We start from the raw sequence: 6558 nt of genomic DNA, 5'->3' as shown, positions 1-6558 counted from the left end.
GTATATACTTTTGTCAAGGGAATCATATCTCAGGATAGGAAATTTATCAGTATCAGTCCAGTATATACTTTATATAAAAATGAAATGTCAGGTAAGAGTGTATATTTGGGATATGAGATAAAAGGGTGTACATAGAACATTACTCTTCCAAAAATCCACTCATGAATTAAAAACAGACAATCATGAGTGAAAAAGCCCAATCCATTATTCTTCTCCTTTATATACTAAGCACTAAAATCATTCCTTTAAAGAAAACCTAATTAGTGCATTGCAAGTTGCAACCCTACCTACCCTTTGACAGCATTCCTACTCTGTGTTTTTTGGTCTCCATATTATATAAACCAAATTCATCTCAATATTTGGTCTAGGTGATTGGAAAGTTACTAAAAGAACGTAGAGAGTGATTGGATACGAGACCTATGCTGCAGCAGATCTAGATCCTGTTAAGGAAAACTTGACTGATGAGCAGGAAGGCACATGCACCAAAGCCAAAGTCTGAGGGTGTGGAAACATAGTGTCGTAAGTTTCATAAACCATTCGGCCTGATAAAGCATAAAGGGAAGAAAGAGATCTAAGAAAGAAACAGTAACGAGAGTAAAGGTTTCTAATAAAAACCCTAACCCCCTAAATCATGTAACAGCTTTACTGTGAGGTAACCTTTCTCATTAGTTATCATTAGATACCTCTGTTAATCTTGTTTTCTTCTTTTTTCCAAATTTCTTTCATCCCTATACTCCTTTTCAAGCATTCGACGTTGAAAAAACTTTACACCTATGGTTCCACACTCTCTCGGCTTTGGTGCATGCGCCTCTGTCAGTCAGTCAAGCTTTACTTAACACAATCACCACTTGCGCCATCTTCTTCTACGTTCTCTCATGGTAACTTTCCAATTATCAATGTAAAGAGTAGATTGCTCATAGTTAATTAAGGAGGAAATTAAAAATGTGGTGTGTTGATAAAAAAAAAAAAAATCAATATTTTAATTGAGATGAATTTGACTTTGTTTAATAAGGAGACCAACTTGACGTAGACCAAATATTGATTTTGAACATTCCATAACGAGGATGCCCTACTTTTGACGATATGTGCTTCACCCCAATTATTTAGTACTCTTCTTTTCCAATCAAAAGATATGATTATGATTGCTTGTGGTTGTCTGTAGCATAATGAATATCTTGGAGTTCATAAGAGGTAGCACAGATTATTTGAGTACAAAACTTTCAAAAAATATATGCTGCATATATTATTAATATTAATATTTTGGTTTTTTTCTAGATTACCTTTGAAAAATGGTAGGTAATTTACCCACCAACCAATGAAAATGAGCAATTTATTGGTAGGGTCAAGATAGTTCATAGATACCACCTAAAAAGGTGAATGCTCATTGTTTGAGGTAAATTACCCACCATTCTTTCATGGGTACTCTAGTTGTCACCTAATATTTTTATTTTACATTGACATCAAGCGGTGGGAGAAGATGTTGAAGTTGACGAACAAAAACAAGATTTGCTTCTTTATCAACTCCTTGGAACTCGAGAGTTTACCTCAATTTGTTTTGTCTAGGTAAACTTGTACGAGTTAATATAATATTGTAAATTATGACTTACTTACAAAGGCAAATTATATCAAACTACCATTATAAAACGTTATGCTCAACTAAGCATCAAAATACAAAAATTAATGCAAAAAATCATAAGTTTCATAAGTCTCTGTGTCATCTATAAAAGCAAGTTTCTAAAGTTGTTAATAAATCTATCCAAAATCTTCAACGTCACAATCTCCGGTGTTGGAATCGGTTTTGAGAATAAGGTTATGGTTTCAGTTTGGAGAACATTGATGAAGGAGAATAGAAGAGCAAGTTTATGTTGTATGTTTTTTAGAAGAAGAAAAGAAGCGCCGCGCAATTATAACACTGTGATATTGAGCTAGGCATTAAAAATGAATTGGATTTTAATTGAAAATCGGCCCAAAACAAAAAATATGTGTTTTTAAAAGGTAAGATCGCAAGCTCAGACGATTTTACCCGATTTTACCAATTTTATGCCGTGTTAACTCGGTCAAACTAGGTCAACTTTCCGATTTTACCAAAAAACAAGTTTACGTCCGAGTTTACGCGATTTTGGTACCTAAAAACGTAAACTCGGGCAAGTTTACGTTTTAACACTCGATTTCGCAAAACCTTGATCGGGAGTTTGCGCGAGCAATTGCTAGATGTTAAATATGTTGTCTATTTCAAACACAAGAAATAGACAAGAAGTTAAGTTAGTAGTATTAATTTAGGGCGAGTGTTGAAGGTGTGAAAAACACAAGAAGGAGAGGTGAATTGTGTTGGATTTTCAAACTTTTCTAAGTGGTTCTCAAGTTAAAGTTTGACCAAATAGACAACATATTGATCACCATCAATAGTTTGACCAAATAGTGAAATCATCAGAAACTGAAGACGTGAAGTTTGTTGAGAATTTAACAACCTTTGAACTGAAAAGTTCAAGATTTGATGAAGAATTAATGATGGAATTTCAAAAGAAAAGGTATGTGACGTTCGCGAATCCACCGTCAGTTTCTCATGTCATGTTACCTCAAGGTCATCAAGGTGTTGAGAAGTTGGAAAGGCACCCTTCTCTTAGGAAGAAGAAGAAGAAGTCATTGATTCCACTTATTGGAGGCATATTTTCTAGGAAAAAGGGAACTAACCAAGAAGTTCCATGATGAATGATGAGTTTATATGAATTTTAGCGAGTATAAGTATGCTTCATGCATTACATTACCAGATTAATTACCTAACCGGGTTTTGTATTCACGTTTCTTTTCTTTTTGAAACAAGTATTTTTGTTTTGTTTTCGTGTGATGTATGTATCTAACTGTCGCTAATAATATTGTGTAAAATTTAGTTGAACTTTGTGAAGTGACGACTAGTAGAGTAGCAGTGTATAGATACTTGCATATTGTGGATGTTCCATGCATTGTTTAAAGAACTAAACCGGACTGTGGTCGAATTGGTTGAGCCGAACCTCAGGTTTGGTGAACCGGGCGGATCAAAGCAAGGACCAGGCTAAAAACTGCTGCTAGAAGAATCGAACGGAGAACGCGATCATAGATGTACCCCTTAACAATATAAATGTTTTGGTCGAATAAAATAAACATGAAAATCAAAATCACTTGTGAGTTAAAATCATATCCATTCTCTTTTTCTCTAATTTCTCTCTGTTAGTACTATAGTTTTAGAAATCTAGACACCTAATATATATTCTACACATCGACAAAGAAAGAAATAAATAGGGTGATGCGGTCCATGATAAATGCGATATATTAGTGAACTAATGGAAATAGAAAGATAGTGATAAAAGGATGTGTTAAATGAATGTATGATAATTAAAGACGCATAAGCATTTACAATGATACTAGTAATCTAAAAAGAGACATTAAATGGATCACATATGTAAACATCAGTTATGCAAAAAATTTAATGAAAGTATCAATTAATGATTTAATGACTCCAATAATAATAAACTAAAAATAGTCATTAAATAGGCGCCATTAATACGCACTTTAATATGTGCATTTAAAAAATAAATTGTACTCCCTCCGTTCCAAATTATAAGAAAAAAAAAAATCACACTTATTAAGAAAACTAAAACATAAGAATTTGGAATATGGTTTTTTGTGTTTTCTTTGGAAAAAGTTTTATAGGAAGATGTAAAAACAATTTTTATTGGCCATTGGTTATGAAAAAAATGAAAGAAAGAGAAAATTGAATGTAATTTGCATTTAATTTTATGAGAATAAACAAAAAAAAATCTTGGAAAAGATAAAAGTTTGTCTTTTTTGCTTATATTTTGGGACAAAGAAAATGTGTTTTTTTTGCTTATATTATGGAACGGAGGGAGTAGATAGTAACACATAAATTTGAGATATTGGGTTCAACTTTTATAACTTTTTCTTATTTTAATCATAAAACCCGTTAGTTGGTGAAGAGAGAGAAAATCCTTATATAGTTGTCGTGCAACTAATTGCCATTCATTTTTTTCCCTCCAATGTGATCTTTAATTGGTTGATGTCTTTATTAAAATAAAAAAGTCCTTATTAGAGATGTCCAATATCATTGATGATAAAAAAAAAGGAGAGGATAGTCACTTTTATTATTTTCTCACATTTCAATGGATAGATTCGGATAAAAGGGTAATTTTTTTCTCTCTATCTAGATGGATAAATTTAGACGAAAGTGATTGTTAATAATTATAGAGGCGAAAAAAGAAATATCTATCATAAGTGATTGTACCTAATAAGAAGGTGACTATCAATGCTCTTTAATGCGGTGATTGATGATAGTGGAAATGTGTCAGTTTGAATACTGGAATGGCAGGAGTGTGTACCTACAGACACTCCGACGCTTAAGTCAGTAGAGGTCAGAAATGGGAGGTTAAGAAATGAGAGAGATTCTACCTTGGGGACTGCGAGGAGTCCCTTTTATATAGAGGTGGGTGTTTACAAAGCCTTTGTACGACACACGTATGTCCGGCGGTTACGAAATCGTGGGATGTATAACCGCTGGTGAGAGATACACAGAAACATGGGAAAGAGACGTTACAGTTCGTTCGAACTGGTCTCAGTTACTCCGAGCACCACCACCACCCCCCCCCGGTGTGTTGCGAGTAAATTTCCAAATGTAGTATTTGGCTTGATTTGATATTGGGGCTAAGCAATTGGACCCTAAATCTTTGACCGGTCCAGACCAATAAGTTAAGATTCTCTTCGTTTTATTCGACCAAAAAACAAGAATACTGCTCTTCACCCGGCATAAAACGCTCGCGCCCTGCAAGCATTTCGAAAATGCCCCTGCGCTAGTTAACTAGCGCAAGTGTTAATCATTGCGCCACTTAACTAACGTTGTGTGAGTTAACTAGCGCTGCGTTAGTTAACTCACGCTACGTGCTGTCTTAAACAAGGTAGAACACCTCATTTCCTCATTTCTCATCTAAAATCTCAAAAATCTCTCTCAAATCACTCAAATCTAAAATTCCTTCAGGTCCAAATCAAACAACACTCCAATAACAAGTAAGTTTTCATGATCAAACACCATTAACCTTTTATGTTTATATGTTATATTTTTCTCATAAATTAGAAATTTTTTAGATTTAGAGTTTGTTTTAATTTTGGTGTTTTTGGCAAGAAATCATACAATGTTTTCATGTAAATGACTTGTGTTGCTTAAATGTTTAGATGTTTGCATGTTAATGTTGTAGTTTTGAGTTTTAGAGAATTTTTTTAGACTAGAGTTTGTTTAAATTTTAATTTTTTTTTGCAAGATATGATACAATGTTACATGAAAATGACTCATCTTGCTTAATTGTGTTTGGATGTTTGGATGTTTGCATGTTAATGTTGTAGTTATGAATTTTAGGGTTTATGTATAATTTGCACTCCAAGTGTTTGATGAATTGTTTGAATGAGTTTTTCATTGATTGTTTTTAATTTCATATTGTGTAGATTTGAAGCAATGGTCGGGTGGATCGATGTTCATGCACAATTCAATGGTGGAGAACCGCAGAGGTTGATGGTTCGGTGCCTTGGTGTAACGTTAAGAGGTCTAAAGGATGAAATCACTGAATTCAACCAAGGAGTCAACGCTAGAGACACAAGGAGGGTGGAACACTTTCGGTATAAACGTCCAACACTCGACGAGGGGAGGGTATCATTCACTTGGGTGGAATTAAAGAACGACGAAAACGTGACGAGCATGTTTTGGGAGCACAACATGTTCCAGTGGATCGATATGCGGGTGACGTTGCTGAGATCAACTGAAGATATCATCAAAAGTTTGATTCCGCCAGAAGATCGTCATTAGTTAAGGTAAGGTGCATTCCAACTACAACAATTGTCTTACCTCTGAAATGGGGTAATTCAAACTTATCAAACGACAAGTCTTCAGCATTCGCCCATCATTCATGTTTTTCCTTTGAAAAGATTAAACTCTTGTTAGGCTGGTTTAGATGAAAGTATTGAAGTGTCAGGGAATGAACCTCATTTCGTTGGCACTTGAATACCATCATCTAAACCAACCCTAACAAAAATATATTCTTTTCAAAGGAAAAACATGAATGTCGGGCGAAATGCTTGAGTCCTATTGTTTGACCAGTTTGAATTAACCTCATTCAAAGGTAAGACAATTGTTGTAGTTGGAAGGTACAAACGTTCGGTATAAACGTCCAAAAAATCGTCAGTAAGTACGGAACAAATGCACCTTCCAACTGTAACAATTGTCTTCCTTTGAATGAGGTAATTCAAACTTGTTAAACGGTAAGACTCCAGCATTCGATAAGCATCTTGAATAATGGTATTCAAGTGTCAAGGAATGCACCTCATTATTTTGACACTTGAATACCATCATTCAAGATGTTGATAGAATATTAGAGTCCTGCTGTTTAGGAAGTTTGAATTTACCCCATTAAAGGGTAAGATAATTGTTGCAGTTGGAAGGTACATTCCGAAATGTAATGTAATGATAAGAACTTGTATTACTGAGAATCAGCTATTTAAGTTATTTATTGACTTTTTATTCGA

This window comes from Medicago truncatula, chromosome 4, assembly GCF_003473485.1.
Source record: "Medicago truncatula cultivar Jemalong A17 chromosome 4, MtrunA17r5.0-ANR, whole genome shotgun sequence".
NCBI classification, from domain to species: domain Eukaryota; kingdom Viridiplantae; phylum Streptophyta; class Magnoliopsida; order Fabales; family Fabaceae; genus Medicago; species Medicago truncatula.
The sequence above is the reverse complement of the archived record's forward strand: the minus strand, read 5'-3'. Positions refer to the sequence as shown.